This window comes from Panthera pardus, unplaced genomic scaffold, assembly GCF_024362965.1.
Source record: "Panthera pardus isolate Hobbes unplaced genomic scaffold, ASM2436296v1 HiC_scaffold_25, whole genome shotgun sequence".
Classification (NCBI taxonomy): domain Eukaryota; kingdom Metazoa; phylum Chordata; class Mammalia; order Carnivora; family Felidae; genus Panthera; species Panthera pardus.
This window is the reverse complement of record NW_026526821.1, coordinates 36,245,960-36,265,562: the sequence shown is the minus strand read 5'-3', so window position 1 is coordinate 36,265,562 and position 19,603 is coordinate 36,245,960. Positions and strand designations below refer to the sequence as shown.

The 19,603-nt window shown below is 39.8% G+C and overlaps 1 protein-coding gene across 1 annotated transcript in view; it reads right to left on the bottom strand.

Moving 5' to 3' along the window:
- Positions 1 to 11,533, bottom strand: part of SLX4IP (SLX4 interacting protein) — a 176,633-nt gene extending 165,100 nt beyond the window's left edge. The window contains exon 1 of the mRNA XM_019462516.2: positions 11,180 to 11,533. The gene's annotated coding sequence lies outside the window, so the exon portion shown is untranslated. The remainder of the gene's footprint in view (positions 1 to 11,179) is intronic.
- Positions 11,534 to 19,603: the final 8,070 nt, after the last annotated feature.

Genomic DNA, 19,603 nt, shown 5'->3' with positions numbered 1-19,603 from the left:
GAAATGGCTGAGTCATGATACACAGGACTGTACCCTCTGGGTTTGAGCCTCAGCATTTCATTCTTTCTGCCTCAGTAGGACAAGGCTGTTACACAGGTAGACTCATGTCTCTTCCATTTCAAAACCTTTGCTTTGTAATCCGAAATCCAACAGCAGTTCAAGGAACAAATAATACCAGTTTACAAATTTAAGAAGAGGGAAGCTGCTCCCTTCCATAACTCATTTTACGAAGTCCTGACAGCAAAACCCGACAAGGGAAGTATAAGAAATGAAAATCACAGCCAATTCTACACCTGAACATAGAGGCAAGAAACCTGAATAGAAGCAACTGAATCTAACATATGAAAACTATACCAGAACCAAGTGAAGTTTATCAGAAGAGTGCAAGGTCGGTTTAACACTAGAAAAATCACCATAATAAAAAACTAAAGTAGGAAAAAAAAACAACACAAGGTCATTTTAATAGGAGTAGGAAAAAATAAAGAACAGTAGAAATCTGAGAAAAGAAGTTTCTTAATAATAGGAGCACATGGGCAGCTCAGTCAGAAGAGCAGGCAACTCTTGATTTCAGGATCATGAGTTTCAGCCCCACATTGGGTATAAAGATTACTAAAATTAAATAAATAAATAAACTGGGGCACCTGAATGGCTCAGTCACTAAAGCATCCGACTTCGGCTCAGGTCATGACCTCATGGTCCATCAGTTTGAGCCCTGCATCAGGCTCTGTGCTGACAGATCAGAGCCTGCAGTGGATTCTGTGTCTCTTTCTCTCTCTACCCCTGCCCTGCTCATGCTCTGTCTCTGTCTCTCTCTGTCTCTCTCTCAAAAATAAATAAACATCAAAATTTTTTTTAAAATTAAATATTTAAATAAACTTTTTTAAAAGTTCTTAATCATATGAAAGCATCTACAAAAAATGTAGCAAACATGCTTCATAATAAATCATTAAAAGCAATTTCTTTAAAATAGGTAGAAAATATAGATTTCATACTACTTGGCAATAAGAATGAAATCATGCCATTTGCAGCAACATGGATGGAAATGGAAGGTATTATGCTGAGTGAAATCAGTCAGAGAAGCACAGATATCATATGTTTTCACTCATATGTGGATCTTGAGTAACTGAACAGAAGACCATGGGGGGAAGGGAAGAGCGAAAAAATAGTTACAAACGGAGGGAGGCAAACCACAAGAGACTCTTAAATACAGAGAACAAACTGAGAGTGGATGGGGGGTGGGGGAGAGGAGAAAGTGGGTGATGGGCATTGAGGGATGAGCACTGGGTGTTGTATGTAAGCCAATACGACAATAAATTATATTTAAAAAAGAAAAAAGAAAAAAAATGTAGATTTCAAAATATCTTTTAGGAGCACCTGGATGGCTCAGTCAGTGGAACGTCCCACTCTTATTTTGGCTCAGGTATGATCCCGGGGGGTCATAGGATCAAGCCCTACATCGGGCCTGTGCTGAGCACAGAGCCTGCTTAAGTTTCTCTCTTTCTCTCTCTCTCTCCCTGCCCCTCTCCCCATCTCAGCCTCTCTCTCTAAAAAATTTTTTAAAAAGTAAAAAAAATATCTTTTAAACTAGCATCCCACAAATATAAAATATAAAATATATTTAATATAAAATATAAAATACATTTAATAGGAAACGTGTAAGGCCTCATCAAATTGCCCTTCCAACTTATTACAGTTCTAAGCACAATCCTGAATAGGGAATCTGAGAAAGAGCAAAGAGGACTAAGATACTTGGAGGAGAGGAAAGAAGAAAAAACAAAGGAGGGAGTTTGTCTAACTAGATACAGTGAAATTGCAATGCTACAGCAAATAAAATAATCTGTACTGGCAAAAGGGTAAACAGGCCAAAGGGACAGACCACACAGACTAGAAGGAAACAAACCCACCCACCATCTATGGATGATAGAAGTGGCACTGCACATCAGTGGGAAATGAAGAGATCATTCACTCAATAAAATGTGGTTGAACAACTATTTATCCATTTGAAAAAAGATGAAATTGGCACACTATTTCACACAACACACAGAAATCAATTACAGATGGACTAAAAACTCAAATGTAGAAAACCAGAACCTCTTACAAAAGTTTTCAAGAACTCAAAGTAAAGAAGTTGGTTTTTGTTTTTGTTTTGTTTGTTTTAAATTTACTTATTTATTTATTTGGGGAGGGGAAAAGCAGAGAGAGAGGGAGAGAGAGAATCCCAAGCAGGCTCCATACAGTCAGCACACAGCTTGACATGGGGCTCGATGTTACAAACTGAGAGATCATGACCTGAATCAAAATCCAGAGTCAGACACTTAACTAACTGAGCCACCCAGGCACCCCTACAGGAGGAGTTTTTTAACTGCACACAACAAGTACAAACCATAAAGGAAAAAAAAATGGTAGATCTAGCCATATTAAAATCAAAACTTCCCTACAGCCTGATGAAAATAGTTGCAATTCACAAATCCAACAACTCTTATAACTAGAACATATAAAGAACTCTCAAAACTTACAAGTAAAAAAACACAATGTAGTCAGAAAATGGGCAAAAGACATGAACAGATATCTCACCAAAGAGGATATACAGATGGCAAATAAGTACATGAAAAGATGTTCAACATCATCAGCCATCAGAGAAATGCAAATAAAACCCCAATAAGGTATCACCATATACCTACCAAAATGCCAAATAAAATATCAACACCAAATGTTGATGAAGATACAGAGAAAATGTATCTCTCATACACTGCCAGTAGGACTGTAAAAGTGGCATAGCCACAATGGAGAAGAGATAGGTTTCTTATAATACTAAATATGCACTTACCATATGACTCAAAACCACTCCTAGGAATCTATCCCCAGAGAAATGAAACCTAGGCTCACATAAAAATCTGTATACAGAAGTTTAAAAGCTGTGGTTTAGTGTAAAATAAAAATACTAGGAAGACAAAAAAAAAATCTGTATACAAATGTTCGCAGCAAACTTTATTCATAATAACCCAAAACTAGAAACAACCCAGATGTCCTTCAATGGGCGAATGGTTAAACAGACTGTGGTCTAGCTATACCATGAGATATTAGTCAGCAATAAAACAGAATGAACTGTTGATACAGGTAACAACTTGGATGGATCTCAGGGAATTATGCTGAGTGAAAAAAAAAAGACAACCTGAAAAGGTTGTTTCATGTATGATTCCATTTATAGAACATCCTTGAAATAACAAAATTATATAAAATTATACAGAAATTTCACTTCTATAAAAAAATTATAGAAGTGAAAAACAGATTAGAGGTTGCCAGGGATTAAGGATGTGGAAGGAGTATGTGGTTTTATATGAAGAGGTAGCAGGAAGGAGCCAATGGCAATGGAGTTCTGTACCTTGATTGTGGTGTTGGTTACATGAATAGACATGTGATAAAATGGCACAGAACTAAAGAAATACATGTAACACTGCTTAAATGTAAGAACTCTGCATTGTACCAATGTCAATTCTCTGGCTTTAATGTTTGCCAGGGTACATAGGAGCCCCCCCCCCATCTTTTCTGCCTGTGAATCTATAATTATTTCAAAATAAAAAGCTTGCAAAAATTAAAACTTCTGTTCATCAAAATACACCATAAAGACATGGGGGGGTGACAAACTGGGACAAGATATTTACAAGACACATAATCATCAAAAGACAACAATCCAAAATTAAACAATCCAATAGAAAAACAGGGAAAGGGACACTCAGAGCAAGGTGTCCCTGTCTTCCAGCCAAATCTGCAGGTCCAGCAAGGTAGTGGGAAACAGAGGTGAAAGAGTTTCCTGATCCCTTCTATTATTTATACCTTCACAATCACTGTGCGACAACCAATCATGACTCTTACCTCCTTTGGGGAGGTGGGAGGGGTGTGTCTCTCAGTATTCTTTCACAAAAGCTGAGAAGCATCAAGTCTAAATCCAAAAAGACCATTTACCAGGGAATCTGGGGAAAGCACACACTCTGCTCTTTTCTCTGACTGGAGGCAAACAGCCCATCATCTGGGAAGAACAGATAACAGTCAAAGGCGGAGCCGTCTGCCTCCCACAAGAAGGAAAAATCACGACTTGGTGATGCCAGGAAGTCCCAGACCCACAAAAGCTGGTTATCCTGAAGGTCGCCACAACCATAGCCTTTTAAAGTACCTCCTGTTTCCATCTTTATACTTCTCCATCCCCGAAGCCATCACTAGAGGTAACTGAGCAGAACTGTGTGCTGGCATCTCCCACATTGTCACAGGCCCTCTGCCCACCCCTCTATCCCACGGCTCAGGCAACTTCACAGCTTCAGTGGCCCCACACAGCCAACTCCATCATGTGTCCTTGAACATGCAGCTCCAGCCCTCCCCATCTTCACCCACACAGGCAGTCCTAGAGGAGTTATCCTCTGAAACCCAACTCAGACACCACCTGCTCCTTGGAGGCCTCCACAAATCTCCAGAATGAATCACTCTCTTCTCTGAGCCACATCTGCACCTTACACCACCATTACTCTCACACTTAGCTCAGCGAATTACACATAACTCTGATCCTCAGTCTGTCTCCTCTGCCTGACCAAAAGTGTCCTGAGGACAAGGTCCAACCCTGTATTCTTTGATACCTGGTGCAGGGCACAGGTATACATCAAAAGTGTGCTGACTTGAGCCTATTGATGTTACTAAATAAGGGCTACAGACTGGTAATTATTTTTCTAGATTTATACCTATTTATCTAATGCATCCTTACTGTCCCCAAATCCCAAATCCCACATTAAGCCTTTTTAAAAGGAGGTCAAAGCACTATGGACCTATTTCAATACATAAATAAGACTTAAGTTGAATGTATCACCAGCCTCAGTTGAAAACCTTGTAATACACATAAACTTGTAAAAAGAAGATCAAAATGTTTCCTCTTGAAAATAATGGGCAACAGATCAGAGGTATTGTTGAAGTTTAGGCCATAAATGTGAGTTTTTCACTGCATATTTTTTTTTTGTTTTTAAAATACTGACATTCTAACAAGCACTTGAATGGAAAAGATATTATCAGCCTCTGTATTCATTCAATTTTAAATCTGGAACATAGTGAGGTTTTTCTAGACTTGCTTTACTGATATTAAAAACTAAATGTGTGCATGCACACACACACACACACACACACACACACACACAAAGCAAGTATGCATCTTAAAAAAGTACTTTCCTAGGTCCTTAAAGTTGCCTTCAGGAGGGAGCAACAAGTTCAGTGCCCACGTTTTAAAGCATAATGTTAAAAAGTCTTGCTATCAGAGCTTCCAGTTAAAGTCCAAGTTCAGTGGAATTTTTAATTTAATTTGCCTGATTTTAAGAACTTCAGGACAATATCCGACAAGATCAATTTTCTGAATATCTGAAAACAATTTACGTGAGTATGCCAAGAAGTTAATGTATATTATAAATCTTACAAATAACATCCTCTATTCTGCATTCTTGAGCCCACTTTCCCGGGCCTGAGAATAGGCATTCTTTTCAAAAGAAGAGACTTTGAAAGAGCATGACCCCTCCAAAAATATGTGTGCGTAAATGTCTTTCACAGAGAGGGAAAGATTCTAAGATCCTTAAGAAAATTTGGAGGGAATGGAAGTAGATTAAACATTATCACATGATTGTCCTGTCATTTAAATACAAAGCAGAGATAAACGCTAATAAAGAAAGTCAGTGACCTTCTAGATTATTCTGTGGGAAAATCCAAGGCATTCTGAAATTCACATTTGTCTTCCTTTCAGAATTGCTGGCCTGTGTCATAAACCAAACCAACTACTCCAGATTAAGAAGACTAGAAATTAATTTTAGGTTTCTAATCTCTGGATTTCAAGTTTTATCAAGAAAATTATTATACTTCCTTTTTTCATCTTACCAAGATTTCACTAACTAGGGGAGCAGAAACAGAAAACAAAGGCCCTAGAACTCCTGAAGTTGGAATGAGCGCACACACACACACACACACACACAGCAAAAACCAGTATCAAGGAAAAATCACAAACTAACAAAATACCACGGAAAACTGACAAATGAACAAAGATGCTGCCGGTGACCACTCAGATAAAGCTTAAGGAGGCGACCTCAGTGTAAGAAAGAATCAGCTTTTCCTATTACTCAAATGGTCATTTTGAATTCCAAAATCAGCTTGTAAAAAAAGGAAAACAAAACGAAAACCCAGGGAAGCTCCAACAGTGAAAAGTGGATAATACAAGTGACAAAAACATAAGGGCTTTTTTTCTTTTTGTGTTTAAATGTAGGTCAAATATTGAAATCCTCTACCAAAAATAATTCCACAGAACAGTCCTACCTTTCAGTCACTCTACATCCTTAATCCAGATCCATGATCTGGGCCCCTCATATCATGCTATGCCCATAGAAAATCCTCACTGGGCCCGGCATGGAATGCTTCATTAATAGGAAAGATCTAATTTTTATTTAATACTTTGTCAGAAAGACACAGGCACCTGTCCATGGAGGCAGTCATGGTCTTCAGGTTCTAGTAAAACAGACATGCAGTCAAATCCTGCCTCTTCAAGTGATCTCAGACAAGCTACTCAATTCTTCTGTCTCCCGTTTTCTTATCTATGAAGTGGGATAACAATGAGTATCTATCTCCAGGGTCCTATGAAGATTCCATAAGATCTGATATGTAGTATTTGGCAATTCCTTGGTCAGTCTCTGTTAACCATAATCATTATAAACATTGCCAGGCACAGACAGACAGGTCCTGATCAATCCACTTCATAGCCCAAGCCCCACTCTGATTACAACTGTTTTCCAGCACCTTCACAATACAAAATAACTTCCATAATCATTAACATAATTGTCTTAAAATCTAGTATTTTTGACGTGAAAACTATAGAGATGGAGTACAGATCTTTAGTTGCTATTTGGAGGGAGAGTTACTACAAGGGAGTAGCAGGAGGGAATTTGTGGGGGGATGGTGACGGAACTGTCCAGCAGTCTGACTGCCACAGTGGTTATAAAACTCAGTGCACTGGTCAAAATTCATGAAAGTGTATACCAAAAAGAATGAATTTTACCATATGCAAATATAAAATATTTTTTTTTAATTGCAAAACAAAAAATTCTAACTAGAGAAATCAAAATAGTGCCACAAACGAAATTAAATGTCCGAGACATCATAACAGCAATATTCTATATATTATCCTATAACTAACCTAAGTCAAATCCAATTTTAGTTACCAGCTCCGATTTATTCAAGCACAAAATGTCAATATTAATCAGGAGGCACTGCTTGTCTATAACAGAAGCAAAGACTTTTTTTTTTTAAATATTTATTTATTTATTTATTTTGAGACAGAGCACAAGCAGAGGGGGTACAGAGAGAAAGGGGGAGAGAGAGAATCCCAAGCAGGCTCCATGCTCAGTGCTGAGCCCACAAACCATGAGATCATGACCTGAGCCAAAATCAAGAGTCGGAGGCTTAACTGACTGAGCCACCAAGGCACCCCAGAAGCAGACTTTAGAAATGTACCTACACCAACACTAAATGAGTGGTATTCTTCATTTACATTTCTACTTTGTTGCCTAATGAGTAGGTTCTTAGTATGCACCCGTTATCGTTTACAATCTCCAAAAGATAATATACAAGTAGTAGGTTTTAAAGATTTAACACAGCTTAAAATGTTTAGGCATGTACACATCAAGAGATACAATAACTAAAAAGTCAATACATGCATTTTGTATTTTAAAAAAGCAAATTTTCACTCAGAAAACATTCATCCATAAACTACCAAACACAAAGGTAAAACCTCCCAATACATACACATTTACACATTTTACCAGTCACCTCCTGGTTTCAGTATACACAGAAGGCATGGCCACCAAAAATTAGACTTTTTTTTTCCAATTCAAATAAGCTAGAGAGGAACAAAGCAATGTGAAAAGGAGTACTGTGAAAATAAAAACCTAAATGCCCTTCAACTGTTAAATGTGTAAACCAATTACAGTACATCTAGCAAGATACTACCTAGCAATTAAAAAGAAATGAATTATTGATACTTGCAACAAAGAAGACTCTAAATCATGAAAAGAAACCAGACACTCCCATAACTCCCACCAAAAAAGATCATGTACTATACGATTCCTTTTAGATAAACTACAAAATGCAAAGTTATCTATAGTAACAGAGAATGGATGAGTGGTTGCCTGAAAGAAAGTTACCAGAAGGATTATAAAACAGCAAAAGGAAATTTGGGGGAATGATGGATATATTCATTACCTTGACTATGGTGATGGTTTGACCAGTATATACATGTCAAGCGTATCAAACTATATACTTTATATATGTGCAGTTTACTGTATGACAATTACAGATATAACATGGTGATATTCCTCGTTCAGCCCCACACCAACACAAAAAAGTGATTATCACAATGAAACAAGTCATATAAATTTTTGGTTCCCCAGTGCATGTAAGACTGATATTTAAACTATACTATTCTATTAAGTGTGTCACAGCATTATACCTAAAAAAACAATGTACATTAAAAACAATGTAAATTAAATAAGGCTTTATTACTAAAAAATGCTAACGATCACCTGAGCTTTCAGCAGTTGAAATCACTGATCACAAAGTACCATAACAAATATAATGAAAACGTTTGAAATATTGTGAGAATTATCAAAATGTGACATAAAGACATGAGGCAAGCAAATGCTGTTAGAAAAACAGCACCAATAGACTTGCACAGTGCAGGGTTGCACTGAACCTTCAATCTGTAAAAAACACAGTATCTGCAAAGCACATTAAAGATATGCCTATATTTCTCAATAAGGCTGTTGAAAAAGAAAAAGACCATTAAAAAAAAATTCATATTCCTAGTACATTCTGTTTAGATCACCACCATCTCTTCCAAACAGGTGAATATCCGAAAGTCATGGAACTTTTTCCCTTAGTGATTTCCATGCATGAACAAAACCTTAATAACCTAAAGATTTAATAAATAACAACGGTTAATATCCACATAGCTGTGATCACGTGCCAGACATTGTTTTAAGCACTTTTCTGACACTAACTTATCTAACTCTCACTTTAACCCTAGTTTACAGATGAGAAGACTGAAGCAGAATGTTATCTGCTCAAGGTCACACAGCTAGTAGCTGGTGGAAGAGCTAGGATTTGAACCCTGGGGTGTGACTCTGAAGGTCATTTTTAAGTTCATTTCCTTGCCCTATGCTCTACTGGCACACACAAGACACCATATGTGAAAATCAAAAGCAATACATATTGCACTTAAAGAATACTTCCATACACACACAGAAGTATTTGCTACATTTTGAAAACTCCCAGGAGGCTAAATAAAAAACAACACATTGGAGCACCTGGGTAGCTCAGTCTGTTGAGCACTGACTCTTTATTTTGGCTCAGGTCCTGAGCACATCAGGGTGCGCTCTGAGCTTGGAGCCTGCTTAAGATTCTTTAACCCTCTCCCTTCCTTGTGTGCTCTGATAAAAAAAAAAAAATTAAACAAATAAATAAAAATATTTTTTTTTAAACCTTCATTCTTTTCCCAATTAATAGGTGGAAAAAGGACAAGCCAGAAAGACTGGACAACTTGCTGAGCACACAGAATAAATGATAAATTGACTGGTTCTTGGGAAGCTGGTTCACCACATTTCCAGTCCAATTCTCTCCAATGCCTTCAAAGTCCTAATTAATTTAAGTAAATCTATCTGGGAGACAAAAGTCTAAATACAGCATGTGAAAAACATAAAAGTAATTTGCTGTTCTCTCAAACACCTTATTGGTTCCTAAATTCCATCCACAGGGTCTAATATTCTGCAGATAGTGGCCTACAGTCTTTTTTTTTTTTTTTTTTTTTAATGCTGTCCCCACCCCATCTTCCAAGTGATTTTCAGGAGCAGCTAGGATTGAGAATTCCTGAGACAAATGAGATTTAGATTTCTCATTGAAAAGACAGAAGAGAGCAAGATGCCACAAAAACTGGTCAAGCATGGCCCAGGGTTTTCCAAATCAATACTGAACTACTGAACACATGCAGGCTTTTGAATTCAACTTCTAATAAATTAAAAGTAAAAATATGCACAGAGGAAAAATGTGCACACAGGTGTTGCCATGGCAACAGTTACATAACATACCAGAATGACAAATTCTCAGCTTTTTAGAATGCTAAATTGGCATTCGGACATCAAACTGATAACTAAAAGCAAAGGAAAATATGTCACATATCCGATGCATGTAAAACACGGAATAAACAACACATTGTGAACTGTTTAAGAACCACAGGTTTAAAAGAGACAGTCTATAGCTGATGCCCCGAATTAATGCTCCTTGAATTTTAAGGTGCACTCCCTAGAAAAGATTCTTGAGTCAGTGGGTCTTGGGATGGAGTCTGAAACTAACGTTTCTGAGAGGCTCCCAGGTGATGAGAGTCAGTATACCACACTTTGAGCAAGACCCTAAACCTTGAATATTGATCATCAAATTAGCCAACTGGTCTTCAAATATGGGGGTGTCTAGGTCCCAAGAAACAAGTGTCAATACAATTTACCCCTAGTATGGAAAAAGCAAACAAACAAACGTGAGGATACTGAGAAAGAAGCCAGGGGATACTTGTTGTCAGTCTTGTGGCTTAAGAACCATAGAATATTGTGACTTGCCGCAACCTAGTAGCTGTCGAGGTCAGTTGGAATGTAAATTCCATGAGAGAGAGGGGTTGTTTGTTTGGTTTACCGCAGAATCTTGATGGTCTAGCACACATTAGGTACTCAATAAATCCAATGAATAAATGAACGGGCAGTATATACAAACACAATCCGTATTTATGTCACAACCTAAAAATGTCTGAGACTGTATTTGTATAAATCGTGGTCGGCAGCCATAGTTTGATACAAATACCTGGCCCATTCACTGATTTTGTCCTAAAAAAAACCAAAAAATTACCCAGAGTAATACTTTCACTTTCAAGCCCAGGTTCCTTGCACCCTCTGTTAACAACTCTTTAGCACTTTGAAAACAACGAGAAAAAGGTGGAAGCACAGGAAAAAGAATTCAGAAAAGGCTCAAAAATCAAAGAAAAAAAAAAAAAACAGAGGGGGAGAGGAGATGGGCAAATAGTTCAGTGCAAGTGAAGGACCATCTCAAGTTGTCAGGAGTTCCATGTTCTTACCTATGATGGTGGCAGGGTTTGGGTTCGGGCTTTTATTAGTTTTGTTACTGTCCAGGGTCACTGGTGGAGTAGTACTTGGCTGAGCAAACTTAGACTACACAGGCAGCAGGCTCTGAAGCCCACCTTCAGGTGCTTTGGGGACTCAACCTTCGGCCTTACTTCCCCTTTCCCAGGGTCTCCCCGCGCGTTGGGTGGGGGGGAGGGGAAGCTGCCGCTGCCCAAACACAAGATGATTTGGGCAGCCTCACTGTCGCCTTGAAGCCATAACCAGGAGTTAAGATGGCTGCGAAACACTGGGTGAGGGGCCTGAATAGCGCGAAGGATCTGCCCGAAAGAAAAATGGCCACCGTTCCTTTCTCAAGGACAGCCCAAAACAAAAATGGCGACCAAGGCTGGCTATTCAGAGACTAGGAACGCAGTGAATAGGATTGGCAGGTAACGAATCTCCATTACCCATAGTGCTAGACAGCAGAGGTGATCGGGAGAAAAAGAAAACCCAACTTTTTTTGTGGTACAGAGCTTCTTGATACCGGAAAGTTACTAACACAAGAATTACATTATAAAAACGGTTGGAAAGTAAAGGTGGTTTTCACGATACCAGATAAACTCTAAAATAGCGATTAACATAACTCCCTCCATAATTATTTTGAATGCTACAAGGGAATGAAAGTTTTGTCCTCGAACTAAGAAACAGAATGGGGAGAGAGCGCCAAAATTATCCACTTTGAGGACATTAAGTGTTGGCGGACTCCTAATCTCCCCGTAGGCCTCCCCCTACAAAGAGCTGAGGGCAAAAGCTTTGTGATGTGGCCCGCTCGCACTGCGCATGTCCACTTTCCAGTGCGATGCGGGGACGTGGTGGTAGTCCAATCCTTTTCTCCTGGTTTTGAAGGCACACGTAAAAAGGCGGCGAGGAACTGGCGCTGAAAACGAACCGCGCCTTGTGATTGGTCAAGTCTGGGAGGACGGAAGACTACCGCGAACTGTTGACTACTGTGTGATTCATTCAATAAATGTCTCCTAAACGCGAGCCATGAGGCAGATACTGTGCCCTAACAAGTCCATTTGATGTTAAATTCTTTGGTTTCAACACATTTGCTGAGACTGATGCTAAATAAGCTCCGCCCCCTCGCCCTTTTGGGTCTGGGCCAAAAGCTTTCAGGGCTGAGACCCTCACTAAAACCCGGAGAAGCGGATTTTGAGCAGCGCACGCGCCAACCACAGAACTACGCATGCTCCGTCTCCAAGCCCCGAGCGCAGGTTGCCGGGACAGGCTGCGGCGGCTCCGTGCGGCTCGGCCTCTGGGGCCAGCTGGTGGCGGTGGCCTAGAGAGGCTCAGCGGCTGGTGGGCAGGTGAGAGCTCTGGAACCTCAGGTGGAAAAACCTGCTTTCTACCTGGCCGAAGAGAGGGGAGGTGGGCTTGTTGGTGCCCCTTGCCCCCTCTCAGGTCACTCGTGTCTTCACTGAAGGATATTTGGGGGCGGGGACAAGGAGGCCGGCTCCTTATAAAATTAAAGACCTACCCTTAAAATAGCCATGGGCAGTAAATACTTGCAGCTGGAGGGAATGTGAATGGCGGTAGGGCGGCTAAGAATTCCAGGTGTAGACCCTCTTCCGCTCGCATCTGCGCGGCCACGCCGTGGAGTAGATGGAAAAGGTGTTCCAGTGAAAGCACCGATTGCACCTGCGCTGCCACCTTCTAGCTGAAATCTGTGTGACTTGTTGGTCACTCCTTCGCAGGGAGAGAGCACACTATGCCTGTGTCTATGTGGGAGGTGACGGCCACCCTCTGACGTGGAACTGGAAGTCAGAACTGTTGGACAGCAGGGTTAGTGCCAACTGCGTTGAAAGCAGAAGCAGGACTCACAAGATTTTGACATTAGGGGGACGGAATCCTTTTGAGATGAAGACGTCCTGCGTCATGTTTATCTTCTCCAATAGGACCGTGCCCAAATACTGTAACTGTCTCAGAGGTTCTCAATTCTGGCAGTTTAGTCATTCATTAACTTCCTCCATATATTTATATATCCACATTTGTTGTATACGTATATATATAATTGTGTGTACGTACACACACACACACACACTGAGTTAGCAGATTCGTCAGTGACCAAGACAGACATAGTCCCTGACCACATACAGCTTATATTCTAGTGATAGGAGGGGGAACAATAAACAAGTACGCTAACAGTGAACAAAGTGTTTCCAGATTATCCTAGGTGGGTTCCCAGGGAAGGAGATTTGTGGGCAGGACATTTATTAGGAAGGATTTTTCTGGATCTTACCAAGGAAGAAAGGAAGCAGGAATGGGTGGATAGAAAAAGTTAAGCTGCAGTTCAGTCCCAAGGGAACTCTAGGTGATGGTTTGGCCCTTCAGAGGTGTCCCAAGTTGGAGGGAAGAGCCAAGTCTTTATACCTGGGTGGTCATTGGATGCCTATTGCCCTGGAAAGAAGGCCTGACTTCCCTTGTCTTCAGCCAAGTGTGTCCTGTAAAGGGACTGACAACTGAGATCTGTCTCAGTAATCCGGAGAGCTGGGGAAATAAGCCTTTCATTCTTAAAGGGGATCGAGGTGGCACATCACAGCATGCAGCACAATGGGAGGGCTTCAGAAGTAATGGTGGGATGTGCTAGAGAATAATGGTGGTGGAAGAGGGAAGAAACTTTAGGCTGAGTGCTCAGAGAAGGACTCTGAGTAGGTGACATCTGAACTAAGCACAAGAATGAAACCCTGCGTAGGACAAAAGGAGGAAGACGCTCCACTTTCTGTTATGCGCTGAGAATATAACCGAGAAAAAACAATGGCTGCTACCTCCTGCTGCAGTGGGTGGCTGTTACTGGTTTTTATAGATATTGACTCCCTGCTACTACCAAAGATGGAGTATGTAAAAATAGATGGAAGATAGGGGAGAAACTGAGAAGTCTGGAAGTTTTGAGAAAATAGTCAACTTGGTAAAGACTTTTAATCTCTACAGTTTGGGTTGTTTTGTTGTTGTTGTTGTTTTTGCTCGAATACAGCATTTAATCATGTTTTATTTGGATTGTACCTTTCTCTTCTCAGGCTTGTATTCTCTTTTGAGAACAGGAACCATGCCTTATTCAGTTTGGTAGTTACCACCACACTCACACCATCCCCCACCCAGCCTAGTGTCCTGCTAGCACCTAACAGACACTAAGTAAACATTCAAATAAAATTAATCTCACACATATTGGAAGTGAAAATTGATAAGCCCTAAGTGATATAAACACTGTTTGGAGATACGTCTTTATAATATTTCTCAGTTTTATAAATTATAACCAAGTATTATAGTTGAAATATTAGGTGATAATAAACAATTGCTTTGGTCAAGCAGGAATCTCCAGAGGTGCCTTTTTCTGTTAATTTGTATTAAAGATAATATACTTCCACTAATAGTTGCCATGTATTGAACTCTTCCCACATGCTAGACCCTTTACTAAGCAATAAATAAATATAAATATGTAGTGATCTTCATAATATAGCTGATATTACAGATTATTAAATTGAGGCAGGAGAGAAGTGATTTGCCCAAGATGATAACTAATTTGTGGTAGTGAGAATTGGATTCCCATCATTACTTAATACCTTTGCTTTTAAGTAACCAACAACATTTCTGAAAATATAGTCCACTAGGACTCTAATATTTAACCCCTCAGCAACTCTGTTAGCTGTTATCAGAGAAACAAATTATTCACCCTATTTTTTGCTGCTTTGCTCTGTTTGAATTTTCCTGTTTCCTTCAAAATTTGCTTTCCTGGCTCTCACTGTAGGAGTTTGCTACCTTTCCTATAACATCCTGGAATCTGATTATCGATCCACCCCTGTCTAATCAAAATGGCCCCAAAGATCTCAGAACCTCTTTCATGAGAATCAGGGTATCTTTATTCACCTCCAGACTAACTCAAACTGCCCAGAGAAGCAGGCCTCCTTTATGGGGACCACATCCCTTAGTCTGGGCAGTCATTCCAGTCCTCTTCTGTTCTTACTACACTCGAGGTTGGCTCTATTCCTTTTGAAATAATCAAAATAAGAGTAATAGCCAATAATCACTGGGTCCAGACTAAGTGCCAGGTATTGTGCTAACTTCACAACAAGTTTGTGATGTGGAAGTCATTACACTCATTTTACAGATGATGGAACTGAGGCTTAGTGAGGTTAGTGACTCATCCAAGGTCACAGCTCGTGGTAAAGTGCAGGGGTGGAGACGGAAAGCTCAGGCAGTAGAATTCCACAGTTCATCCCCTTGATCACACTATAAGACAGTGCATTCTTACGAAAATGATTGATTGTGCTTTACCTTCTGAAAACTGGTAGACAGGAACTAGATCCTGGTGGGCTTCTTATGCTGTACTAAGAAATTTAGATTTCACCTTCTAACAAAAATATCACTAAAGGCTTCTAAGCAAAGGATAACAACCAGATGTGGGGTTTTTGCAAGATGGCTGTTAAGTGTGTGGAGTATATATAGTGAAGAGTAAAGTAGAACAGTGATTCTCAGACTTTAACTTCAAAATTTAACATACTCTCCAGAATATGTTAAAACACAGATTACTGGACCCCACCCTAGAGTTTCTGATTTGGTAAGTCAGAGGAGGCCACAGAATTTGCATTTCTTATAAGTTCCCAGGTGATGCTAATGCTACTGGTGAGGGGGACCACATTTTGAGAGCCACTGGATTATAAGCAAGGATGTCATGTGAATGAGGGTCAGGACTATGGCTGTGATAAGAGGTTATATATAAGAGTTTCATGTAAAATGGCAAGGCTGGGTGACTGATAGGATGAGGAACATAAGGAAAAGGGTAGAGACAACTATATCCAGAATTGAATGGCTTACAGGAAATGTTTTATGTTTTTTGTTTTTTTTGCCAAAACAGGAAATAAGGTTGAACAGCAGTTTGGAAATGAAAGAGGATTCATATTTATATGAGATGAGTTGAGACTGCTTGTGGGTACAGGTAAAGGTGAAGAGTAGCAGTTGGCTATGTGGGTGTAAGCTGGAGATGAAAGTGCAGTAGTCGTTAGTGGATGCGTTATAATAGAAGCTTTGGATGTGAATGAGACCACCTAGGAAATGAACAGGGGGAAAAGACAACCAAGGACAAATCTCTGATAAAGTTGAATAGGTGGATGGAAACCCGAGGGGCCGTTAAAGGAGACTGAGAAGGAACAGACTGGAGTCCCAAGTACTTAAGGGAGTTTCCGGAGCACATCAAAATGCTTCAGAGATCAAGTAAGGGGAGAGACTGGTGATCTTTACAGTCAGAGCAGTTTCCATGGAGAGTGGAACAAAAGCACATTACTTGAGTTTGAAAATGGAAGTGGGAAGTGACTCTAGGAGAAGATTCATTATTTGAAAGGAATCAGATTGTGTAGTAGCTAGAAGGGAGACTAATAAAGAGCAGTTGCTTTAGGAATTTGTTTTCGTTCTTTTCAATGGGGAAGAATAGGTTTTGCAGAGGAGGAAGACCCCATTATAAGTGGGAGGTGGGAGATGTAAGAGAGGTAGTGGAGTTAGAACCCTGAAGAGATGCAGGGAAAGAGGTTAAGATGAGAGCTAAGATGGGTGGGTCTGTTTTTATACGTGGGACAGGAAGTTGAAGGTGCTAATACGCAATAGCCACAGTTTCTTCTGGCCAGTAGGTTAGCTGCAGAAACAAAGGTGAAGAGTAAAATAGAGCTCTTAAAAATGATGAAGATAGGGGAGCCTGGGAGGCTCAGTTGGTCAAGTGTCCAACTTCAGCTCAGGTCATGATCTCATGGTTTGTGGGTTTGAGCCCCACATTGGGCTCTGCACTGCAGTGGAGCCTGCTTGGGATTCTCTCTCTCTCTCTCTCTCTCTCTCTCTCTCTCTCTCTCTCTCTCTTTCTCTCTCTCTCTCTCTCTCAAAATAAATAAACTTTCAAAAAAATTTTTTAATTAAAAAAAAGAAAATGATGAAGATAGAAATCAGAGCTAACCAGGGGTAGCCCTAAGGGGCCAATTAACTGCACATTTAATCTGGAACAATCTGGCTTTCAACATGATACCCACTCCTCTTCCCTCAGCAACCTCAGCATCAAATGGCAGCTAGGTTTAAAAACAGAAAGGAAATGGAAAAGTTGTAGTGTTGTGTATAAACTCTATAAAGTCTATTAAAAAAAAAAAAAAAAACTACAATCTTTCCGATGAGCCACAGCCTGCAATAAACTGATTTTCTCTTCCTCATTAGTCCCTCATAACTCACTCACTGTTTACATTTTGGACTGTTAGTAAAGCTCCTCTACAAAACTTATGATGCTTTCACTATATTATTTATGTATAAAGACATTGAATTCACAGTAATGGAGAAGGGTAGCAGAGGCCATAAAATACTCATAATAACTATGTTGATCTTTGCTGTGTTTTTTTTTTAAGTTTACTTATTTATTTTCAGAGAGACTGTACAAGTGGAGGAGGGGCAGAAAGGGAGGGAGGGAGAGAATCCCAAGCAGACTGCACGCTGTCAGCACAGAACCCAATGTGGGGCTCGAACCCACAAAACCGTGAGACCATGACCTAAGCCAAAACCAACAGTTGGACACTTAACCAACTGAGCCACTCAGGCACCCCGACCTTCACTGTGTTCTTGACTACTGACCAGCTGTGCTGTCAAGCACTGTAGCTACTGGGTGTAGGTCAAGCCAACCTTGAATCGAGGGAGAGAGCCATGATAGGATTTTGCCAAATGGAAACTTTAGAACTCAGGTATGATCCATTCAATTCATCAAGAGCTGACAATAGTGACAAGATGAAAATTCAGCAAACTGTGTTTAGTTGATAAAAGGGGGAAAAAAGAAACTGTTGGTCTCTAGTGTGCCAGTTGAGTAAGCATGAAGACAGTACACAGTCCTTTCTAATGTGTATACAAAAAGTGCCAACATTTGAACTGCCGTATTAAACACAGGATATTTTTAGCATCAGTGATTGGGAGCTCAGAAATAAAGAATTCCCAGGGCACCTGGGTGGCTCAGTCGGTTAAGCATACAACTCTCGATTTTGGCTCAGGTCATGATCTCATGGTTGTGGGATAGAGCCCCACATTGTGCTCCATGCCAAGCATGGAGCCTGCTTAAGATTCTCTCTCCTCTCTCTGTCCCCTCCCCCACTAGTGTGCTTTTTCTCAAAATAAACATTAAAAAAAGAAAGAAAAATGAAGAGTTCCCAAATAACTGTAGCCAACATTGTAAAAGAAATAGTTCCAGTAAACTCCATCTCTTGTCATAGGCACAAGATCTCATTAAATTAATTAACATTCTGTCTAATGTCCTCTTCATGTTTAAATTACATTTGGTGGAAGTTTTTAAAAATTACTATTTTTCAAATACTTTAAGCAGAGCAGCAATGAAAACCTAAAAAGAATCTACCTTTACACTGCGTCCAAAAGACCAGCAGATGGCGTCCAGCAAGCCCAGTAGGCAAAATGCTAACCCTTTTCAGACTATTTCCTGCATCCAGGTTATTGTAGGCCTAATTTAGTAATGGCTAATAACAAAACTTGATGGTTCTAATTAATATGATGCTACATAGAAAGAGTAAACTGATAGCTAGAGCCAAGCTGTTTAGGATTTTGTAAGAAGCTTAATTGCCTTTTTGTCCTTTGCCTTACTGTCCAGTTCCATCACCAAGAGACCTTCAGTTAGCTTGGAATGTAACAAGCTTCAGCAAGCCTGTCAGAGGCCTTAGTGGTAGAAATTGAAGAGATAATAATCTCTGTAATACAAAGTAAGGGTTGGGAAAGTTGCTGCTTTAGACACAGTAATGCCTTAACTTTAAAGAATATTTGTAGTTTTCAGTAATATACTCAGTGCTTTCCTTTCTTGGTTTTTATATTTCTATGTACTCAGAAGATTATAATATTTTATTAAGGTAGAGATAGCAAACTTCTCCCCATTCTATGGTTCATTAACTCTTGCTATTCATTCTGTACTAAGTACTACGCTAAAGAAAACTGAACTAAAATTAGCCCAGCTAATCTCAACTATTAGTAGGTCACAGATATGTGTTTGGAGGATATAGACTCTAATTCTGGACGATTTGGCACAAGACTACTGTTAACCCTTTACATACCTGACATGAGAATCAGAAAAACATGCCAGGCTTAACGCATTAGGATAGTTGACCTTGGTGACTCTCAAGTATGCATGATCCACTCAGAATGTTCTTCTCATCCATCATCCTGCACAGGAAATTCTGATTAACTCTACTGCCAGAGCTGGGTCACTAATTCTTGACTTTTGAAAACAGCTTAATAGAATACCAGCCAAGACTACCAGACCAACTCCAAAATCTAAGTTGAGTGCCACAATTCACTGTCAGTAATCTTGGAAATCAATCATTTAGTGTTTCGTCATTTATAAAGTGGCCTCATAAAACTGCTATGAAAAC